Below are 24,546 nucleotides of genomic sequence, written 5' to 3' on the forward strand. Positions count from 1 at the left end.
TTCCAACAGAAATGAGCCATCTTGCTGACTCTGGCATGAACCTGCAATGAGACCAAACAGCGATGATCATTAGATATCTACAAGTGACAGTGTCAAAAGAAATAGACATGATAGAGGAGAATGTTCTGAGAAGTCCTCAGTTTGGGATCACCGATTGATTGGATGTTTTGTCCAAGGTGTCCAATAAATTGACAATTCATAAGTTATGAAGATTGCAGTAGTGAGATGGATGAGTATAGTTATGATGGTATCCATGGCAACTGAAACGTACAGGTACGGCGTGTAACATAACTTCACATTTTACCTCATTTTACATGAGGCCTCCATCCATTTCAAGCTTAATCGCTTATGATGGTGGTCTCCTACATTCAATTATCTCTGTTGTTTACTGAAAAATACTGTATATTTTATTTTATGTTTCTGTGTATCTACATTGCTCAATGCAATCACCTATGTGAATCTATTTATGTACTGTTATCGATTTATTTCACTGCACTTGTTATTCTTTGTCTTTGTACTTTTTGAAGTTTGCATTCAAATAACATCTGATTGAATGCAGAAATAAAAGCAAACAAACAAACAAACAAACATTTTACTTATTCATGCCAGACTCCTTATAGTTTCGTGTTTACATTATTGAATCATTACCTGTTGTGGACATATAAGTAACCTTGTTAAACTATGTTAAATATCATACAACAAGGTATCGATACCATCTTCTGTGTTTCAGAAGTTACAGTGAGACGGGACATGCACAGGGCAGACACGAAGTTAATTTCATTTCATCAAAATTATAAAATCAAATATTACGACATTCATTACAGCCTGTCACATCAATGTGCGTGAGTGTATGCGTGTGTGTGTGTGTGTGTGTGTGTGGGTGTGGGTGTGTGTGTGTGGGTGGGTGTGTATGTGTGTATGTTGTTGTTGTTGTTTGGTTTTATTAATAAACTCTGCTGTCTACGATTACCAATGATTATCGATTCATGTTTCAATGCTCACCAAAGGACCAAAAAGAAGATGGCGGTTGGTGCCGTCACTACTATTTGTAAGGTTCTCCATTCCCGCACAAAGAATGCAATGAGCGCCAGGAACATGTAACCAAGGGAGAAGGGAATGCAAAATAAAATTCCTGCGACATTTCTCTTGGTAGGTCCCACGTACTCGGTACCTTCATTAAAAAAAAAAATAAAGAGGAAAAGAACATGCCTGTCAGAGTCAATCTTAACTAAATACAACAGCAGCTTGAAAGTGACAATGCAGGTTCGGTAAATATACGCAGCAAGTGTCTCGCTTCCTCTAGACGAACACATCAAGTTATTTCTACTCGCATCGCTCTGTATCCACTGTTATAGCCATCTTGTTTTCATCTCCTGAGGTAACGTGTTTTCCTCTTTGAAATGCCAATATTCAGAGGGGGGGGGGGTGCTGTAAGTTGATGAATGTTATGGCTCATGATACTGTAACCATGGTAACGATGTTTGGTATAATCACTTTGGAAGCATACAGGCCAACTCTGGTGTATGTAAAGTTTCTTCTTCTTCTTCTGCTTAAAGCAAACAAAAAAATGAGAAGTTATTTCTTTCTCCCTGTAGGCTGAAGGGTATTCAGTTTTCCGTCTTCCTTGTTACTTTTACTTCTTAATCTTAATTTCTCCTATCTAATCTTTCTCCATTACTTGTACATGATGCTAGCGCTTAGACGCTTAAATTATAAGCGCTTTATAAATGATATCTATTATTATTCTCATGATAGGATGCTTGGCTATTCCTTGAGATGCGCAAAATTTGATAATGGATTTTGATGTCAAGCGTAATCACACTAAACACCACGTACCTCGAAGCACCTGAAGTCAATGGGAATCAAAGTCAAACAAATAAACAAATAGAATTAGTTACCAATGGTTACGTTGTATTTGTGTTTTCTGTAATACATTCATTACAGATCAGAGTTTGTTTGTTAACATGTTCGTACGTATATTCCGGTGCATTGCATAGTTCGAGCCTGTGACGTCACGTACCGATGATAAAGAGGATGATGTACGTTGCTATGGATCCCATCCCTTGGAAGAATCGCACGACAGTGAAGACCCACCAGTTCGGGGAGAAAGCAAGGAGCATTCCAAACAAGAGTCTGAAGATGATACATATCAGAAGTGTCCACCATCGACCGATCCTAGGATTTAGAAACAAACAACAATGTAGATTACTTTAATCACTGTCGCGTGATGTTGGGAATAGAATGCAGTATGAACGCAAGCAAAGAGAAAAATGTAGAATCAACAAAATGAATAAACTAACAGAAAGATTATGTAAATGAGAAGAGACGGATATAGTAAACAGACAGACAGCTAGACTGAATGCTATGCTATAAGGTCAGACAGAGAGCTAGATGAAGAGATGACTTAGTGAAATGTAGAGACCAAGATAGTGAACTAGAGGGATATATATATATATATATATATATATATATATATATATATCATTCATGTCGACCCTGAAGAAGAGGCGTGTCAAAAATTTGGTTAGAATAAATAGTACTGTTGGACTAAAATGCATCACTATCCTACTTCGTCATCTTTTCTGTACTGGTACCAACACGCGGTCAAAATTCTGTGTACAAGTTTTGAAGCCCTCACCTAGTGCCATCACATAAAGCAAACGGAATTGAAATCGGGTTAGAAATGGCGAAGGAGTAGCATTTTGTAGCCATGCAATGTACAATATAGGTCAAAAATCAAGGTCAAAGGTCAAAGAAGTCAAAGGTCAAAATTCTGTGAAGAAGTTTTGAAGCCCTCACCTAGTGCCATCACATAAAGCAAACAGAATCGAAATCGGGTTAGAAATGGCGAAGGAGTAGCATTTTGTAGCTAATGTACAATGTAGGTCAAAAATCAAGGTCAAAGGTCAAAGAAGGCAACGGTCAAAATTCTGTGTAGTAGTTTTGAAGCCCTCACCTAGTGCCATCACATAAAGCAAACGGAATCGAAATCGGGTTAGAAATGGCGAAGGAGTAGCATTTAGTAGCAAAATGTACAATATAGGTCAAAGGTCAAGGTCAAAGGTCACAACTGAAATTCTGTGTACAAGTTTCAAAGCTCCCATGTAGTGCTCTCATATAAAGCAAACAGAATCAAAATCGGCTCATAAATGACAGAGAAGTAGCAAATTGAACATTTTGATCACACACGGACGCACACACGGACACACGGACACACGGACGGACGGACGGACACACGGACACACACACGTACGGAGCCCGTTTCATAGTCCCCTGCTCGAACTCGTTCGGCGGGGACAACAAACTAATTGAGACCAGCAAAATCCCATTGTTTGTACTGAAATGTTGATTAATAAGGGTTTAAGAGAATATAACACACAGAAAACATTCGAACTTGGGAGAAACAGTATCACTATCTTACACTGAGAGTCCCTCGTACAAAATAAAGACCACCAAACACTTAATGTGGGTTGGGCAGGAGATGAATAGGAATTATAAACACACTTTACATTATTGCACTATGTTCCCATTTTGATTTGATGAATTAAACTGATTTATATCACATTGAGAGCAAGGATACACCTGGACATCAGTCTCTAGCAAAATTACTTTCATTTTCTGAATCTTTTGGCACAGATATACTTCAAACGAAATAACAAGAAAACTTTAATAGGACTAAAAAATCCAGTTATTGCATGGATCCTTATGAGAACAATTTCCAACTTACAGCTTAAGTAAGTACCAGGGACATGCATGATATTTTAATATTACAGCATCATGACATCAGGTCAAGCTGCAACTTATTATACCACAAAGAGATACTGTTCCTTTGACTAAGTTCATTTTCAGTGATTGCAACTCAGGGTTAGACTGCTTCTCCCTAGCCTCATCACCCTCACAAAGGATTACAGGTGAAATACAAATAGTCCTCAGAAGCACACATGTGACTTGGCACAAAAGGTAGGTCACAACAGTAATTTCCATATTGACATTTTAAAAACATGACTTGGCTTGTCACAATGATTGGATAATTATCTATTACTGTATGTGTGTAAATCTGTAATGCACAAGATTACAGATTTTGCTCTCATGTTTTCAGTACAAATACAAACAAAATATGCCAATATTTCTCTACCTAAAGGAGTATTGAAATCAAGAAACAGCCAAGCCTGCCTACGTTGAATCCAAAGGGAGTGGCAAAAACCGGTCTACATACAGTGCACTCTCATTATAACGAAGTTGCCAGGACGTGTTTTTCACTCATTATATCAATATTTTCAGTCTTTCTACAACCCTTTTTTTTTTTAGAGTAGTGACATCAGGTATGTCTTAGAGACCCCTTTTCATTTCTTGATAACCCTTTGCACACTCTTCACTTTCAAGTCTAGTAACTTTTAAATGGAAAACGCTATTGCTTTGAAAGGTGGCATTAATCATGGACAGAATGTGTTAATAGAGCATGTTTAAATTTCAGCCTAATCTGATAATCTCTTCATTGTTGTTGCTCCAGTGGTTTACATCATGTTTTTTGTCCCATTCATTGCACAGCTAGCACTGTTTGGTGAAGATTAAGTGCTTCAATAGACCCTGTACTTCAGAGCCTCTTTCCTCAGGTTCACACTTTTCCAGAGTGTGTGCTTTCTTTCCAATATTTAGATAGATTAGAAGAGTCCATTTCAAGTGAGCTATACATCATTTTAAAGCTTAGAGTCTGCTCTTTCAGAATCTGCCCTCAACTAATCCATTATAGATTATAGATTGTTTCAGGGGTATTTTATCACCAAAGGGCACATCTATGATATATAATACCCAATCTTACCTTGACAGGACCATCATTGTCTTCTGGTACAGGTTCACTCTTGAGGTACTGTTCCAGCTCGCCGTTGAAATACTTCTGCAAGAATGACCTCAGTTCATCCATACTGTTCAAATGATAAAAAATAGCACACAAGTCATTATCCACATGTTCCCTTTTCACTATACAGGTGTAGCTAGAAAATAACACCATTCATCCTCTCCCTACCCCTTCCCATTAAAAAAAAGAAAGAAAAAATAAACAAGAGACCCGCGGGTCTAGCGCTCACCTGAGTATCGCAAGTTCACCTTTCACGCAGTCACTAATCTAAAATTATTCACAGCTCTACCAAAATTTGACAAGGCATTCTCAAGTAGAAGATGAATAGTTTTTGAAGATTCCTTAATTTTGGGGGGATTGGGGCCCCCTGGGGCCCTCTGGGTGGGGCATGGTGCCCATTTTGATAAATTGAGATCCTGACCCCCTAAGGATGTTACCTGCCAAGTTTGACGTAAATCCATCATGAGGTTTTTAGGAAGAAGATGACAATGTACAATTCAGGCCCCCATTTGGACATTCCCAACCACCCCCCCCCCCCCTCCCCCCAAGAGGGGCACCCCTGGATCTCCTATGAACAAACTCGAAACTACAGTCATTAATGTACTCACTCATAGTATTATCTTAGCTCTATAACTTCTGATTCTAGACAATTTTTTAAAGATTCCTTCATTTGGGGGGTTTGGGCCCCCCTGGGGGCCCCCTGGGTGGGACATGGTGCCCATTTTAACAAATTGAGATCCTAATCCCTTAGGGATGCTACCTGCCAAGTTTGGTGAAAATGGGTCATGGGGTTCTACAGAAGAAGATAAAAATGTACAATTTAGGCCCCATTAGGACCCCTCCTCACCCCCCTCCCCTGGGTCCCAAGGGGGCCACCACTGATTCTGCCATGAACAAACTTGAAACTGCAGTCATCAATGTACGAACTCATAGTATTAACTTAGCTCTATCACTTCTGGTTCTAGAGAAGAAGATTTTTAAAGATTCCTTAATTTGGGAGGATTTGGGCCCCCTGGGGGTCCCCTGGGGGCCCCCTGGGTGGGGCATGGTGCCCATTTTAACAAATTGAGTTCCTAACCCCCAAGGGATGCTACCTGCCAAGTTTGGTGAAAATGGGTCATGGGGTTCTCAAGAAGAAGATGAAAATGTACAATTTAGGCCCCATTAGAACCCCTCCCCACCCCCTCCCCTGGGTCCCAAGGGGGGCATCACTGATTCTGCCATGAACAAACTTGAAACTACAGTCATCAATGTACTAACTCATAGTATTAACTTAGCTCTATCACTTCTGGTTCTAGAGAAGAAGATTTTTACAGATTCCTTAATTTTTTGGGGGCCCCCTGGGTGGGTCATGGTGCCCATTTTAACAAAATGAGTTCCTAACTACGGTACCTGCCAAGTTTGATGAAAATCGGTCTTGGGGTTTTCAAGAAGAAGATGAAAATGTAAAAAGTTTACGCACGACGCACGACGCACGCCGGACGAAGGGCGATCGCAATAGCTCACTTGAGCCTTTGGCTCAGGTGAGCTACAAAGTTTCAAACCACTAGCAAGCATTTATTGCTGTGTTAAGATCTCTTAGACAACAAAATCTTCTTGCATACAGTACTGAAACTACTTTCTTCTACTTTTCTGCTGACCCAGGGTGCAGCACAAAAAACAAAATACATGTATCAATACAGTACTAGGCTCTGCATAATCGGGTAATGCTTTAAAAAAGTTGTGTACTCCGCTTTAAAGCAATTATCTAACATTGGGAGCAGTGATTAAAAAATGTTCGAATTATCACATTTGATGCAAGTGTATAGTTCAGTTGCATCACAAAACACTCTACCGTACAAAAATTTCACAATACAGTAGCTAATTATATCAGAAGATATGCATATCACTGATTAACTCAATAAACCGTCATGGTGACGGTTTATTCCAGATTGAGAAACAGTTTTTCATACCTCACTCACATTTTAAAACAATTATGAAGCCAAAAGCTGTTGTTTTTTTTTCATCTGCAAATGTTAGCAAGGGGGCTTTAATTGACATACAAACTGAAGAAACGGTGTCTATGCATGTTATATTTTTCGGATGACTGGGTTGGTATTTCCATTAAAGGAGTAAAAATTTTCCAGGCAAACCTCATTTACCCTCATAGTTTCCCATAGAAAGTCTTTAGAAATGAGTATAAACATTAAAAATTCTGAAGAAACTGTGAGGCTCTAACGGAAGATAGTATTTGGGTTTACATTCTAACGTAAATGTGCAGTGTAAGATCACTTCGCCATATCACTACAAGTAAACACATTTATGCATGCCATATACAGATTGTTGTGCCAATGCACTACATGTACTTCCAAAATTACACACACAGTGATAAACTAATCACAACATTTGTCTAGCCAGCTCTCAAGAAAAAAAAAGAAAGAATAAAAGCTAGCTACACTGAGACTCCTATGTACCTTGCTTCAGAGCAAAGAGGAGAAAAATAAGTTAATCAGTTCACATTTTCTTTTCTTCTTCAACGGGACCTGCATAAGTGCACCACCATGCCAGCAGCATACTGTAATGACTGCAATTTTTGTGATTTACAATGTTATGTCAAAGTGATTTGTTCCAAGTATATACATTGTACATTCATGAATGGCTCGTGCAAGCAGGGCCTCGGAATGGATTGCCAATTAGCCTTTACAGTTGGTCATTAACAGGGTATGGTCTTCAAGCATGCAAATTTTTTGGGTTTGTATATCGTTTTCCTTGAAACCATACCAAGAGAAATTGAAGTTGCTGCAAAGGCTCTTGTGTGACTCTAGACAAGCTGCAGTTATAGTGATATAACATGCTGTGAAGTAGCGGTACAGATAGGTGCAATATTTGTGTGTGGTAGCTGTGACGTGAATGGAATATGCTTTCTGGCCACTTAGTGGGTAAGAAATGCTCTGCCTGACACTACCCGATTAAGCTGAGACTATGGTAATAATAAATGAATAAAGAATTCAACTAAATGGCAAATAGTTATTTGGTACTCCAGGGTACCAAATAATGCATCTTAAGTAGAAACACAAGAGGCACCACCTCCAAGTTATATGAGAGGTCACTTTATGACAAAAGCATATTTACTTTTCTGATCATATATCAATGGATAAAACGAGACCAAGACACATCTGATTACAACTATTTCAGAAGTCTCTCCTAACTTTCTTCTCTTGATGGAGAGAGAAGAGAGAAAGAGGAAGAGGTAAATAAAAACATCTAAAAAAACTCACCTGAATTTTTCAGACATCACAAACTTCTCACCAGCTGCACCTTCAATGGCAACAACGGGGGCTCCCTCCTCAAAGTCCAGGCCAAACTCATCCAGTTTACGAGAAAAGTCGCCAGCTTGTGCCACGGCAAAGTACATCGTCTGATCAGAAAATTCTTTGGCAACCTTAATGACTCTGGAAAAATAAAGAAATAATACCATATGTACATATCATGCTTTCCTCAGAAAAGGGATGCCAATTAAAGCGAAATGTTCACAGATTCTAGACAAAGGGTTCTTCCTTTTTTTCTCTGCATGTGTTGCAAAACATGTCCATTTCAACTATTCAAAAGCAAGTGTGCCTACATCAAATCTTCAATCAAAATTCAATCCAAAATCTATCATATCATACAGTGCACAATTACACCTCACCCATAATGAATCACATACATTACTGGACACTTATACGCATCACAGCTTGTCTTCATTTAGAACAGGTTGCTTCATTCCATACGCGATATGACAAAAAGACAGGTACGCCCTATATATTCATGTATGCCCATTGCATTTCATAAAATTTGTTGAATTTTATATTACTTTGAATTATGAAATTTGTCAAATTCTAGTGTGTTAGATGAACATCTTACGAAGAAATCATTTTTACCTGTTTCTCCAGTAGTTTGTGCCTGCGAGGGAAAAATCAAATCAAAACAATGTCATTAATAACAAAATATAACTGACAATCAATTTGCAGTCATATATAAATTTTATTCCAGAAAAATTTATCTATTATCATGTTTCACAATATTTGACATGAACATGTATATACTTTATAGCATTTTCCATTATGGAGGCATGAAAGGTTTGCACTCATTTGATCAATTAAAATTTATACCATCCCATCCGGTGAGCGTCAGATGTGCATGTTTTTTCGAGAACGATGCTCATGTGTTAAAAACCCTCATGCAAAACAAACAATGTGCAAATGAAATCACAATAACTAAAAGTGGGTTTAACATCCCTCCACTGAAATTCATTCTAACCTCTCAAACATACCACACACATAGCATTCTCACCGAGATGAAATCAAACCTGCTGTGAACTGAGCACCAACCTTTGACATTGAGCTTGTAGTCTACATCATAGTAGGCGGTGAGGAGGGGCTTCTTGAAGAACTGACTGTTGTCAGGCGTCATATGACCACACAGGCCATTGCTGTACGGAAAATTGTATCAAAGAAATATTCAAAGTAACCAAATAATCATATCTCGCATGAAAGATACTTCACATATTTTCGAAATCAAAAGAAAGAGAGGCAGCCTGAAAGATATCTTCTCACTTATCTTACTTTGCAAAGAAATTACTGGTAGCTTGAACAAAGGTGAAAGTGGACTTTTTATATTCTTTCATAATCAGCTAAAATTTACTATGACTGAAATGAGTTTGTAGTAATCAGAATGTGCTTTTTTTTTCATTTCTGGTCCACTGTTTGGATTAGTCATGATTGCAATTTTCATATACACAAACATGTATTACTGTATACGCCATATATTTCGCTAGTCTAAATTTTCGCGAATCGGGAATTCCCAACGATTTTGCGAGTGGTTAAATTCCCGATCATGGAGTCCTGTACTGAACGGAGAAATGTACACGCGTACGTCGTATTCATATCGCGATCAGAGTCAATATCTTTGCATGTCTTTAATTTCGCGAATAGCACCTGACACGCAAAAAATAGTTTCAACATTTTCCAAATAAACTGAAAGTCTGTAAAAAAAGAATATCAAAGTCATTTATGTACTCCTAGCAAATAGACCCGTTCGGTAATGCCTATTTCAGCCACGACTTGGGGGGGGGGGGGGGGGGGGAGGGGGGCTCCAGTAAACCTGACAATAAATTATTTATGCACTGACATAGCAATGCATTTGACTCATTGCATAACTCATTTCATTATTTTTTTCTTCTTTTGGAAGTCCCCTTGTCGTTGCCGACGTAAGTTACAGTGCTTTGAAACCAAATAGGTCTGTATAGCCAGTATATTAGAATGCCGATCATCTATCACTCACACAGATGGTGAAAAGTAAATATGCCACTGTTTGGCCTGCAAATATGAACAGAGTGCTGCCTGGGGCTGTTTGACCTTTTCAAATTAAACAAATCACTGGAACGATGAGAATGAGACTGTCTCGTGAATAAATGTGATTGTTTTATACCCAATTGCCATTCATCTCAATTTCAGTGTCATGTTGTATCTCCACACTTCACAGTAATTCACAAAATCTTATCAGAGGGAGGTTTATGCATGGTTTGCCATACAAAGCACTGGTTCCATCGTCTACACTACGCACCTCATGAGAATTACACGAGGCTTTACTAGCCATTATGATACACATGAAATCTTCCACCGTGTCCAGAAAGGACAATTTGATCCAAAGTATATAAAAATCATTTGAGAGGTAAACGCAAAATCACAATGATTCTAATAACACTGCTTCATGGCAGAGGCATTTGAAATGCACATAAACACACACAAACACCAACAAACACATAACACAGACAGAGAGAGACAGAGAGAGAGATTTCATAGACAGCCAAAGGTCAATACTATGTAAAACATGAGACACACAGAATCATAAATCCATGCCTCACACAGACCACACACAAACATGTCAAACTTTTCTTTCTTACATGTTGTCCTTGATGAAGGTCTCGATAGCCTTCTTCTTGATGGCACCCTCATAGACCACCTGATTGTCTTCAAATTTGTTCTTGAGATGGCTTGGTCGGAAGAGCACCACTTTGCTGATTGACAGAATGTGGGATTACAGAGGAGCAAAGAGAGGAGATATGTCACTGCTTTATCCATGGCTTTCGTCTGCCGTGCAAAACTTCATAATTTTCTTTTATGAAGTGACAATGAAATCAGATTTGCATCAAATCTATGCAGAGTTGTACAAACTTAAAAATTACAGCGTTCCAGGAAGACGTTGTAGTTACAGCGCTACAGATCAAAAAACCTTATCATCACATTTTTGTACCAACCAATGAAAGCTCTGTGAGGCAAGATTTCACCATGTTATCTAATTTGCAGTTGAGGATGCAAATAATATCTTTACTTCTTCTTTTTTTTTGGTGAAACTTTTACAATTTCAGAAAATTTGTTAAATCATGTCAGATTAATGATGAATTTGTAATTTTGCTGGCTTGAATTTATTTCTTTTTTCAAATTATCAAGTCATTCTAATTATGGAGTGACATGGGATAAAACATTGTAATACATGTACAGTCATAAATCAAACAATGTCCACAAGTCAAAAACCTTCCTGGCTTGTTGAGGACGAACTCATATAGCTCTAACATGCATTTCTCACAGACACCTGCCTGAGCATACCCAGGACTAGTCTTCATCAGGTTAACCCGTTGAGGACGAGTCCCGAGTATACTCGGGCAGGTGTCTATGGGAAATGCGTGTTGTAGCAAAATCAAACCGTCTTCAACAGGCTAATAAGGCATTATTCAATGTCCAGTTCATCACAGACAGCTAAGTTTGCCACAGCACTGCAGCAGATTGTCCTCTGTGGTATCAAAAAGCCATACCTCGACTTTAACCCATCAAGTTTAAGTGTGAAAACTTACTCAGCAGCTCCATATTTCTCTGCTGCAGCTGGGTCAAAGCAGTAGGCGAAACGGAAGTCTTCAAACAAACTGTCAGCGGCCTTCTTGTATTCCTTCATGTCACTGCTGCTTTCATCAGAGAAAAATCCTATGGAAATGTAATAGTACAGTGGAAAACCAAGACTGTAAATCTGTTTGTACAAATATCATATCACTACAACTACACACGTGGAACCACAGTACCACAGCACATGTACCATACATTATAGGATTTACACTGAACAAATTTTTCATGTTCATAACAATGTAAGCCCATCAGCACTGTCCTACATTTTACACCAAAACTTTCCAACAGGAATTGAAGAGTACTTGGGACACTAAAGTCACTGATTTTGATAAATAAGCTTCTAAACTTTAAAATACAGGTATGCATCTTAAACAGTTCAGCCCTCATTTTGAAGCCAACTCAAAGGTGAGCTGAAATACGAAAGAGATGACAAATGGTTCCGTCTAAAAAGGAATTAGGTCATGATAGGGATGCACTCTAAAACCAAAGACTGTCTCAAAACACTTTTAAACCACTTGTTAGGTGACACACAGATATACACAGAAAATAAGAAATTATAGAATATCTACATATTATACATTGAATATCTATATACACCATTGGAATTTGTGTGCATTAACTGGAAAAATGGCAATTTTTGCATAATAAATTCTAAGTCAACTTCAGTGAACTTCCCTTGCTGATTTATTTGCAGATCAGCATGGTTTTGTATTATAATTTGCTATCATCAAAAAATGTTTGCAAATTATCATTTTCGTAATAGTCACAAGGAAATTTCTGTTCTGTGAAATATTTCATATTACTGGTACAACTGATACTAAAAGCTCCTTTGGCCAAGATATTTCTACTGCATGTTTAAAACATGTATACATAGAAATAGAAAAGGCCAAAAACGAAGGACACTTGTTGGGGAAACAGTCTGTGTACATCACACACCAATAATGCCAGCATCCATGTCAGATAAGAAACTCTCCACATCTGCTACGGATTTGAGCTCTTTGGACTTGGACAGCCTGCTTCTTCATGTAAGAGATGATACCATCTGGAGAGATGTAGAAAACAGAGTGTAACAAGTATGACTCACTGGGGAGCTTAAAACATAGGTTACAAGCTGTTAGCGACTACACATGTCTCAACAAGATTCTGAACTACTGCTCAAACAGTTGATACAATTAAAACATTATCAAGATTTTTTTTCTCCCCACTTAATTTGACCAGCATCACTACAATGCTAGGAAGAGTGCAGAAGGCCCAGGCACTCTGAACATTTTTTTTTTTTTTACAATTTGATATTAAGTATGGCACATGTGAGATGTGCAACTGTCCATAATCAGTCTACTTCTTATCAACATACCTTATGGCTTTTTAGCCAACACTGCACACTGGCACTGGTCTGACGGTCCAGGACCAGTTAAAATTACTGTCAGACTAGTAACTTTTTCAGGAATGGACCAATAAGAAATGGAAAAACTAGGTACCTACTGGTCCGACAGACAAGTTGGACCTGTAGTAAAGTGTGCGGTCCTGCGTTAGCTTTTTACTGACAAGCATTTGGTATCAAATATTTATTGTCTGAAATGCCATGTATGAAATTAAATGAAATTCTCACATAATGGAGACACTTCACAAACAGTACACTGTAGATCTTGGAATATGACCTTGACCCCATGTTACTGATATACAGTCAAACCTGCCTTAGCTGCCACCTGTCTATAGCAGTCAATGAAAATTCCCCCCCCCCCCCCCCCCCCCCCCCCGAGAGAAAAGCCCTGTTAAAGACCCTGTGTATAGTGGCCACCCGTCTAACGTGGCCAGCGACCACAAATTTTGTTTCCCGCGGTAGATTTTAACCTGTCTATAGCGGCCACAAACCTGATGGAGCCATAGCCAAGATGATAATTAATTGTGTTTTTCTGATTTGTAGCCTTGCCAGTCATTCATGGGCAACGTTCAGTGATGGCCATCATTGCATTCATCACTCATTCAGTCATAATGCACTAGTGTTAGGCTTTCTTCACGACTGTACACATGCTACTGTGCAACAAAGAATTATTTCATGAACACCGATATTGTTCAATGCATGAAACACACGTGTACAGTATATGTACACACATACATGTACAATACGTAAGTACTTATAGATGTATACAACAATGATGCATGTACATGTAGGCAATACACACAAAGTTGGATTACCCGTCTATAGCGGCCACCTGTCTATAACGGCCACTTTTTCTGTCTCCCTTGGGTGGCCGCTATAGACAGGTTTACAGGTCTGACTATATTTCAAATCATTACATCAACAAATGGCCCCATCCCTATTTGAACAAGGGTAGATCCTCTTAAAATCAGGCAGAATATGTGAGAGTAAAGCAAGGTAAATCACTAAAGAAAAGTGTGGCAGCTGCATCAAAGCTGTAGGCATAAAAAGCACATTCATTTTACGATTCCATCCCGCCTGGACGGGGGGGTGGGGGAAGAAAGAAAGAATGTAACTACTAGTCTGGTGCTTCTGGTTGATGAGAGAAATCTAACCTTGCAGTGGCATACAGAGTTTAACACCTACAACACATCAGTGAGAGTAACTAGACTTTGGCCAGCTTTTTACCTGCTTCCCTGGGTCCCTGGTAGTCCGAGGCATCCCCATTGCGAAACACCTTGAGAGTTGGGTAGCCAGACACTCCATACTTGCCACATGTCTCCTTGCCACTCTCAGTGCAGTCCACCTATAACAACAATGAAGATAGGATACAACATTTAAACAGTTTTAACTGCATTAACAGGATAACAGTGATGATGATGTCAAGCTCTGTAAGGAGAGATTGTAGTCCTTTTTACATTTATCATTAATTTGAATAATTATGCAGTACCCACTGCATGCTACAAGGATTAGAACCAATTAACTGGCTGTCAAGCATTACCTTGGTGGTCTACTGTATTGGATAAGATGCCTGTCCGGTGATCAGGTCATAGCAGGTTCGAATCCAGCCAGAGTATGGATACCCATGATTTCTGTTATCACGGTAATTATTGCTTAACACTGATTAATTCAGTGCTCATTTACGTCGACGCAGGGCAATTTGTCAATCAGTGGCAAGAGAAGATTCAAGCCACTATGGGGGGGGGGGGGGGGGGGAGTGTACATGATACAGGGTTACCTGTACTCAATGTACATGTCTTCCACATAACACGATATGCACTGTAGCACGGTTGTCACCAAGTGCAGTTAACATGATACACTGCACGGGAATATACAAGGTATTTGGACACAATCAATCACGCAATTATCATTGATATCAGTTTGTGTACACAGAACTACACAGTATTCTGCAGAAAGAGTGGGGTCATATACATGTACCAAAGACAGCTTACAGAAAGCTGCCATAGGAAGTTTTATTTTTTTCCTACATACTTTTACAAAATTGTACCTACTACACCATTAGTTTGTTTTTTATGCCTCCGCCCGAAGGGTGCTGGAGGCATTATTATCATTTTTTTTTTATAATGATATTTCCATGTAACTTACATTTTCTCTCATCTGCCAATTCAATATGCTTTCATCCATTGAAAAAAAAAATTGTGGGAAAAATTCCTGCACTTATTTACAAAACTCATCCAAACTTACTCACCTTGGCCAATGGAATTGGAGGGTCCTGACTGGCCAAGGCAGTCGCTGCTTTCTCATACTCGGGAGCCAGACGCTTGCAGTGTCCACACCTGACGATGATTAAGACATACACATTTGTTTTACTTTTCACAAGTCAAAGCACAAAAATCTCCAAGAACTCCTTCACGAAATGTTGACAGAAGATAGATACAGATTCTCTGTTTTTTGTTTGTTTGTTTGTTTTTTCCCCTCTCCAGGAATGGTTTGGGCTCTCTGGCTTGAAACAGGAAACTAGTTTTAAATCATTTCTAGACAGACTAATACTGGAGAGTATTATACAATTGTATGTCTTTCACACTTTATTGATTCGTTATTTATGTACATTAAATGCTCATTAATTTCAAAGAATTGGCAAAGGCTGGTGTGTCTGATAAATCTAGACAGCTTCATTTGTTGAATTATATAATACTGTATGCTGATACACAGTACTGACTCTGGAGAAGGCTTGGGGCATAAGTCAAGCTATGGAAATAAAGGGGGGGGGGGGTAATCTGTTAAAAAGTAAAGTCCTTAACCCTGTGTTTGACTTCTGACCATCATTTCCTTTCCCCTAGATGTACAACATCAGTAGGTGTGCTTCAACATGATGCTGATGTGCTGTTCTTCTCCTTCTTTGACATATTCTTATATAATAGATATCACTGGTGACGAGAATTATCTGATATTGATGTCAACATGATTTCACAGTGGACTTTGCTCTTCCGCAAACAGGGAGAGAGTGAAAAGAATGCACAAAGTGACAACGCCTTGCCACAATGTTGGGATTATCTATTGAGTTTATGATACTAAACTTCGATGTCTGGAGAACAGATTTTTTTTTTTGTTATCCATTGCGCTAAAACTTTCCACAAACCAGGTACATTGGCACCGTCCCAAATTTGACCACCTGCTGCATATAGAAATCTATTAGAGGGTCTATGCTTTTGCTCATGGCTGAACCTTGGCACAGGAGGTCAAACCTTGGTGCAGTTGCAGATAGACACTATCTCATCTAGTGCCGAGCCTGGATCTAGTAGTAGAATAGAGGCTAGCACCCACTAGAACTAGAACAGGTGGGAGAAGACCTACATGTAGGCGTATTGAGGTCTATAAATTCATAGAAAAACTAGAAATAGAAGAAAAGGTCTAAATCTAGCCTTGGCTTGATATATCAAATGACATATTAATGTGAACAAAATTTGTGGGAGAAAATTTCAAAAGCAACTGATCATGACACGTGTCGTGACTCTATCCCCTATAAATATGACTCCTTGACCTACATTGTAAATAAATGTATCTAGGGGCCTACTTAATAGCTGAGTGACCCGCACCTCATCATAGTTAATGTTTATGCATGTTTAAATGACATTACGTCACTGAAATTCTATGAAATCCCACTCACATACAGGAACTAGATATATCGCTACGGCGACTGATATGCCTCCGCCATAATGCATGGTTCTCCTCATAGGTCTATAGTACAATGTCTTGACAATGTGTGATGACAGTTTCACACAATTGGCAAAATATTAAAATGACAGGTTTGACACAAATGTGCTGAATGTTCATTTTCCTAGAACTAGGTTCAATTGGATGAATGATTAAAATGTCAGAGTGCAGGTATTTGGGGAACTGATGATTTTTACTTGACTTTTGACCCTTTTCTAAGTTTATGCATTGAGTAATTATCAAGGTATTGAGAAAAAGTATAATTTCAGTATCAAATGGGAAAATAGCATTATCTAAACCTGGCCTTTGACCTTTGACCTCACATTTCCAAAGAGAATCACTGTTAGGTTGAACATGCATAAATATGTAAGTTTCATGATGATACCTTGAGTTACCGGTACTTTTGAGATATGGAGGAAAGAGTGCAATTCAGCACTTTCACTTGACCTTTTGACCTTTGACCTTTTGGCAAGAAACTTCCCACAGAATATATATTGAGTAATACATGTATACATCAAGTAAAAAAAAAAAAAGCCTTCAGGCATTGCATAAATATAAGGAAAGTAGTGATATTTTGAGGAGTTGACCTTGACCTTTGACCCCCCTGACCTTTGAACCATGACCCCCAACTTCCCTAGATAATCACTGCCTATTAGAACAAGCATACCCTCCATGAAGATACCTTGAACTAAGGTCCGGACGGACGGACGACCCGAAAACATAATGCCTCCGGCCACTTCGTTGGCGGAGGCATAAAAATGCTGAAGATTCCAATGGAACCACAAGTTCAGTGATTGATACTGGAAATTTGCAGCTATCGTCGTCAAACGTGAACGATGCAGAATAGTTGTGTGTTAAGGAAGGGGCCTGCACCTCGTCACCCCGCGCTCCCATTGAAAAAGCATATAAAAGACGTGTGCTGGTGACCGTGATGATATTGATACTTATATCATGTATTCCGCAAAGGTCTACAAATTTAAGATTTTCAAGAAAAACTGTTTGGTTTTCAACTCAGTTTGCTTGGTTGTGGTAACCCTGTAAAGTTTCAAGCGTGCTGAACAGTCCTGGGCGTACATTTTTGTTCAGTGCGCTTGTAGCAATTTTATGCAGGGTGACGGTATTAGGGCCCCTGCAGGCCCTGTTGAGGTGCACGTAGACAATATCTACCTCGTAATAATTTTACCACAGTACAGGCTTCTACTCTAGGGTCCTACACAGTAAATTATTTCGGACAATAAGAGTTGTGTGTATAATTTAAAAGACAAGTTCACCTTCATAGACATTTGGGTTGAGTGAATGCAGCAATGTTTGTAGAACACATCAGTGAGAGTTTGATCAGACGATCCGTTCAGAAGTTATGAATTTTTGAAGTTTCTGCTCAGTCACGACTGGATGAGAAGACTACCATAGCTGGTGATGTTATATGTGTACAACGATACAAAGAAAGAATAAAGAAATTCAAACATACTTCCATTTTTCTCGCATAATGAAAGAGCACTTGACTTTCAGAAGGCAGGGGGAATAATATTGCCCTTAACATACATCAGTAACCAGTCGAAGAAATGTGCACTTTATTCAAAAAGGAAAGTTTTGTGAAATTCTCTTTTTATTTTCGTTATATCGTTGTACGCATGTACCATCATACACTGTAGTAGTCTTTACATCCAGCAGTGACTACACACTTAAAAAAATTCATAACTTTTGAATGGATTGTCCGATTTTCGTCAAACTTTCACTGATGTGTTCTACTAATATTGCTGCATTTTCTCAATCCTTATGTATATGAAGATGGACTTGTCCTTTAAATCATATCATCCCTTCTATTGAGAGGCATATTAAACACTTGGGGTGCCCCTCGATTAGGACATAGAACTCTAGGGTGGTATTCTGAAATCCTTCCTAGGATTAGGAAGAAATCTCTTCCCAAGTCAGGATTTTTTCCTAAGTGGTATTCTGAAAATCTTCCTAAGTTTCTACCCAAGTCTGTTCCTAAGTTTTTTTCCTAAACTTAGGAAGAAACTTAGGAAGGGGGCGGGAGTATGCAAATTTCCGACTTAGGAAGAAGTTGGTATTCTAGAATGCACTTCGGAAAGAAATTTAGGAAGATATTTAGGAAAGCTCCACCCCTGTCCAAGTACAGACATTAAGAATAGGAAGCTGCAAACATCGTGATAGGCGTGCTTGTCATTCACTGCGCGCACATGTACTTTTCATGCACGAAATGAGCGTGAGAAAGGGGACATGCCGCACACACGTGTACTTGACCCTACGTAATAGTAATGCACTTGTCAATGTAATGACTCACCCCACTACCCCCGGACATGGGTGCGTCATTTCCTCGTTTGGTCCGTCAAATTTGTGACCCAGGTGTGTGTCATTTTACCAGCTATGTCCGTCAAATTTTTGACCGAGAGGTGCGTCAAAATCCCATCATTGTCGTCAAATTTTTGACCGAGGGGTGCGTCATGGTACGTCACTTGGCTATGGAAAATAACACGCATTATTCTGAACCGAGGGGTGCGTCATGGTATGCACTTGGCTGTGGAAAACTGCACGCATTTTTGCACGCTACCAGTACCGGATACACGTACGTACTGCGAGTGAATTTACAGTGAGCGCTGTCCCGCGGCAAGTGAAAATCAAAGTCGGGAAGCGTTTTGGAGTAGGCCTAAGAGGGAAAAATGCTTGCCCGAATCTGGCAAGCAAATGATTTAAAGGCAATCGGTCGTCGCAGGCGATTCGCAGCTCAGTAGAAAAGCACGACAAGCTGCTCCTCCCGTTATTGTACCCCCGTACGTACCGAATGCCGAACACGACGCTACGCAGCGCACCAGCGAAAACCAGATGGGGCACGAGAGCCGTGCGAGCCGTCCACTGTAATTTCAACATGGACGCCCGAATACCTACCGAATGGGGCCGAATGGGTGCACGCACAAAACCGCACAACAGCCATGTGCATGAAAATCTCTCCTACGGGTCCCCGTCGCGACACAACAGTAGAGCTGTGTGGTGTACGTACGTACGTATCTGGCTGCAGTATGTGTTTATTTGCACTATGGTGCCAATTTCAGCAATCTAAGCAATAATATTTTAAAATGTCTGAAAATATTATATAACAATATTTTAAATCATTCATATATTACGTTGTTTAATATTTGGTATTTATAAATATGCTTTGATGAAGAAATATTAAAACTCTAAACTTCATGTATAGCAAGTTGCAATGCTCATGGCCATATGGCGGGTTGTTTTGATCTCATTGGCAATTGTCTGCTGCGTCAGCTGTGTTACAGTATGTTGGGCCGGATCGGAACATAACAAAGTTGGTATAAAGTCGTCGGTACCGGTATGTCAATATCAATAATGTGTGTGGTATGCGTGTACTGTTTCGGATTAGCCTTGGCTTTGGTTTAGTATTAAGTGAAACCTCACAATGGAGATCAAAACAGCCGTCCAACTCGAGTAAAACGTATCTACTTGTTTGACGCTATCGACGAGTGGAGAACGCAGAGAGACGTGTTCTTAGCATGCTTAGGACAGGGAGGTTTCCTCTCACCTCCCTGCTTAGGACAAGTAAGAGACCAGTGGCAGAGGGAGAAGCTTCAGCGTCAGCGTGCCGATGAAAAATTTGCTTTCCGCTTGCTGGAGTTGCATGAACAGTTTTGCAGGAATTTAGAATGTGCAAATTCGTGTTACGGCATGCACGGTGGAATTGTAATGCCACGGCTTACGCCAATCAAGCAACCCCAGCTGACCAAGTCAACAACTTCAAGGAATCCAGATCCAGATGATGTGTAAGTAACGTTAGAAGTCTTTTACATGAATCAATGATTGAAGTGGAATGACTTTTTCTAATCTATCTTTAACTGCTAGGGCCTTTGCGTTTCATCGACAAGTAGGCCTATTTTTCTATGTATAATTCCGCGAAAAACTTCTCTAAGTTCTCATTTATGTCAAATTATGATAACGCCGTAATCGAAATGACATTTGCTGGGTCAGTTTATCGCTTCTTAAAAACTGACCCAGCAGTAGGCAGCAAATGTCATTAGTCAGGGAATCGCAAGTAGTGGTAAGTTTTTTGTCATCACAGTATTGAGAATTTAAAGTATTTCATGTGCAAATGTAGAATCTAGATAGATACAGAGAGGTCACTTTCCTGAGCAGCTAGCGTCAACAATCCAGGTTAAATTTGCATAGCCAGATTTCATGGCTGCGATTCAAATACTGTTTGTCCCCATTGATTTAACTGTATAGCAAAGTCTCCTCTTTCATCATATTTAGGGCCCTACATTTTAAGTTTGGTTAAGGAATTTTGATAAAGATTGTAATTTTCATAAGCTTGGCAAAAGTTTCAGGCATCTATGTTGCATTTATAGTCAAACTTCCAATGCATTTGGTCCAATAATTTGAAACCAAATTCAAGTGATCCAGTGAAGTGTACATCTTTTCATGTGAATTTCTACAAGTATGTTGAAATGTAAATTCTGAAGAAAAAAAAATTGATCCTTTACAGTTGAAATTCGTTAAAGTTTGGTTACACCGACAGTGTCAGGTCAGTGGTAGTAACTAACGTTACAGAGTTACAGTAGTGTACGTACAATACCCTTGTACGTGAAAGTTACAGTTTTATTTACCTTCACATCTTCATATAGGAGTGTCTAATAGGGATGTTGATTGGTGTGGAAGTTGTTGATGAACAACAGTTCATAAGAATCCATTGTTTTAATTCTAATACAGATATTGGTCATAGGTCAAGGGGCAATATGAACCTATCAGTTTGTAACATGCTAATATGTACAGGTATGAGCTTCATCAAGTACGATTAATTGGTATCCGTAGCACATCCCTTATTTATTGATCAAAGGTACGCCTCTGATTGGTATTTTAATCAGTGTTTGGTAGAAAGCTAACCCATTACAATGGCTTTGCGATGTTACACTGAGTTGACTATGGACAAAGGTCTACTGTCCGCGATTTTCATTAATTTGTAGGGCATTTTTCACACATAACCTCAAATACTGATACCTGTGATAGGTTTATTTATAATGGTTATCCTTCACACTGTATTGTTGAGACAATAGTGTTCTGTTTGTTTGTGTAAGAGGGAGATAGACAATAATTTCTTTATGCTCCTGTCTGAAGAAGGCATTACATCTTATTTGTCATGTACTTATCTATGAGTTTTAATGTTCACTTTGTGTGTGTGTGTGTCTTTTTTTTTAACCCGTTGAGGACGGACTAATTTTGCTATAACACGCATTTCCCATAGACACCTGCCCGAGTATACTCGGGACTCGTCCTCAAAGGGTTAAGATTATTCACACCAGGCTAAGCTGACAGAACTATAACTGTGAGTTTACCTAGTCAAATGAAAGGGTTTCGGCATTGCTTCTTACATATAGTATATTCCAGGCAGGTGATACAACGCTCACCTTCTTCATATTAGTTAGTAAAACAATGAAGAGTGCAAAAATACTGCATAAATGTGCAGTGCAACTGTGGCCGTTGGCCGTTGGCCCTGCACGGGCACAGTCGCTTCCCCGTCCTGAATTTATGTACACACGCCAGGGCAAGTACATGATACAGGCAGGGTCTCCGACCCAATCGTCCGCGTTCAGAATAGACAACTCGGTGGTAATATCCGCTACCCATGACGATGTGTCATCGTCCATGATGGCCACCCTATCTATTATAATGTGGTCTGCACTCACTAATCTGATCTTATCTGATGATTACAGTATAGTTGACGAGTGACGACGATCGACGATGCGATGAAGAGAATGCGTAGTCGTACGAAGTATACGCAGCTAGCTACTAGCTCATGCGAACATCACTCACATTACACAAAACGTACTGTCCCGCGCTCAGCAAGCGATCGCGAGCAATCGAGATACTATAGCGCGATACATTGCTTTAGGGATGTCTTGCGCACACACACATTTCGCTTCGTAGCAACTTCGGAAGCGAGTTTACGTGCTGCCGCCCGCGGCTGAAATATGTCCATGTATCCTCGCGACTGGGTGTCTTTAAAAGCCACCCTTTCTCCTCACATTTTCTTTCCAACAAACTCATGAAATCACGCATACTCAATCTCAAGCCAGACGGACTGTTTACCGATATAACGATTTCAACCTCACAGTACTAACGCTAGTAAAATCAAAGATCGTATACGGAATTCCGTATTGGTATACCGTTGCGTGGTGCGTACTGCGCGTACCTGCAGCTCAGTAGCAGGCAAGTCGAGTGTTAGTGGTGCGCGACTCGCTCGCTAACGCTGTGCAATTCGCAAGTGAGCAGCGTGCTCTGTTATTCCTCATCGAACGTACATCGTCCATGTGTTGCATTCAACCAGACTAGAAATGGCCGCGCACATACAGCGCATCTGCAGACAAGTCATATGTATGGCCAGGTGACTATGGATTGCATGCATGCACATTAACATTCGGAATATCGTAGCAGCAGAGTGATGTACGGTGAATGACGGTACGGTGCTTACAGGGCCAGGGTAAGGGAAACTTGCCGAAACTTTGACAAATTGTGTTTACGAACCGAAAGAAAATGAAATTGCTTGAATAAAGCGTATGCAAAGATCCTTTCAGTATTTACGGGGGTGCGTCAAATGTACCGAGGATGTCCGTCAAAAAAGTGACCTAGGTGTTCGTCAAAAACCCCGCGTTGTCCGTCAAAAAAGTGACTGTGGTGTTCGTCAAAAACCCCGTGTGGTCCGTCAAAAAGTGACTGTGGGGGTGCGTCAAAAACCCCGTGTGGTCAGTCAAAAAATGACCATGACGCACCCATGTCCGGGGGTAGTGGGGTGCGTCATTACATTGACAAGTGCATAATATGCGATTATCATTGGTTGATTCCTTATGATACAGCATTTCGTATTGGCTTAAGGAAGGACGTGGGCGTAAATAAAGGATGGCCTAATTTGCATTAAGAAGTGCCTAGGAAGAAATTTCAGAATACCAATTCTGTCTTTCCTAATCCTAGGCACTTCCTAAGTACCTGACTTAGGAAGATACTTAGGAAGAAACTTAAAAATATGTTCAGAATAACACCCCTAGAGTCTAAAATGGAGGTCCCGTGTGTGAAAGAGTCACAACTCATGCACGTAAAAGACCCCGCTTCCTGTTCATCGCATAGAACAGCAACAGGGACCAGGGTGTTCAACCCGGCGGTGCGTGGCGGTGTAGTGGTCCCGCCTCACATCCTACTGAGTACTGGACCCCATGGAAGGCCAGCTATTGCAGCTGAATATGGGCTATCCAGCCATCTTCTTAAATGGAAATGAAACAAACAAACAAAAACACACAAACAAGAGAATGGCTGAAGACAGAAATAATAATGCCAGGTCAGCCGTCCAATTATGGACGAATTGAGCACAGCAGTTCGAGCAACATATTATCACATGCAAGGGACTGAGGACACAGCATAGCTGCTTTTACCCTCCTTTGCGAGGAAAAATTCTCACCATGGTGCGAAGAATTCCACGAGGATTAGTTCTTTATTATTGACAATTGCTGCAAAATCATCATCTGAGGGTTCCAGGACATCAGAAGCCCATGCCACTCCACAGAGCAGGACAATGCAGGAAATGTACGCAGTCTTCATGATGTTTCTTTAGTCAACCAATGCGCTGCCAGGCCAAGTCTACGATTACGATGCTGGACACACGT

At 39.9% G+C, this 24,546-nt stretch overlaps 1 pseudogene; it reads right to left on the reverse strand.

Annotated features, from left to right (window-relative positions):
• Positions 1–4,809: 4,809 nt before the first annotated feature.
• On the reverse strand, positions 4,810–24,546 carry LOC139743306 (protein disulfide-isomerase A3-like; annotated as a pseudogene).

The sequence above is a fragment of the Diadema antillarum genome, unplaced genomic scaffold (assembly GCF_040938485.1).
Source record: "Diadema antillarum isolate AM-2024a unplaced genomic scaffold, OU_Dant_1.0 seq00001068_RagTag, whole genome shotgun sequence".
Classification (NCBI taxonomy): domain Eukaryota; kingdom Metazoa; phylum Echinodermata; class Echinoidea; order Diadematoida; family Diadematidae; genus Diadema; species Diadema antillarum.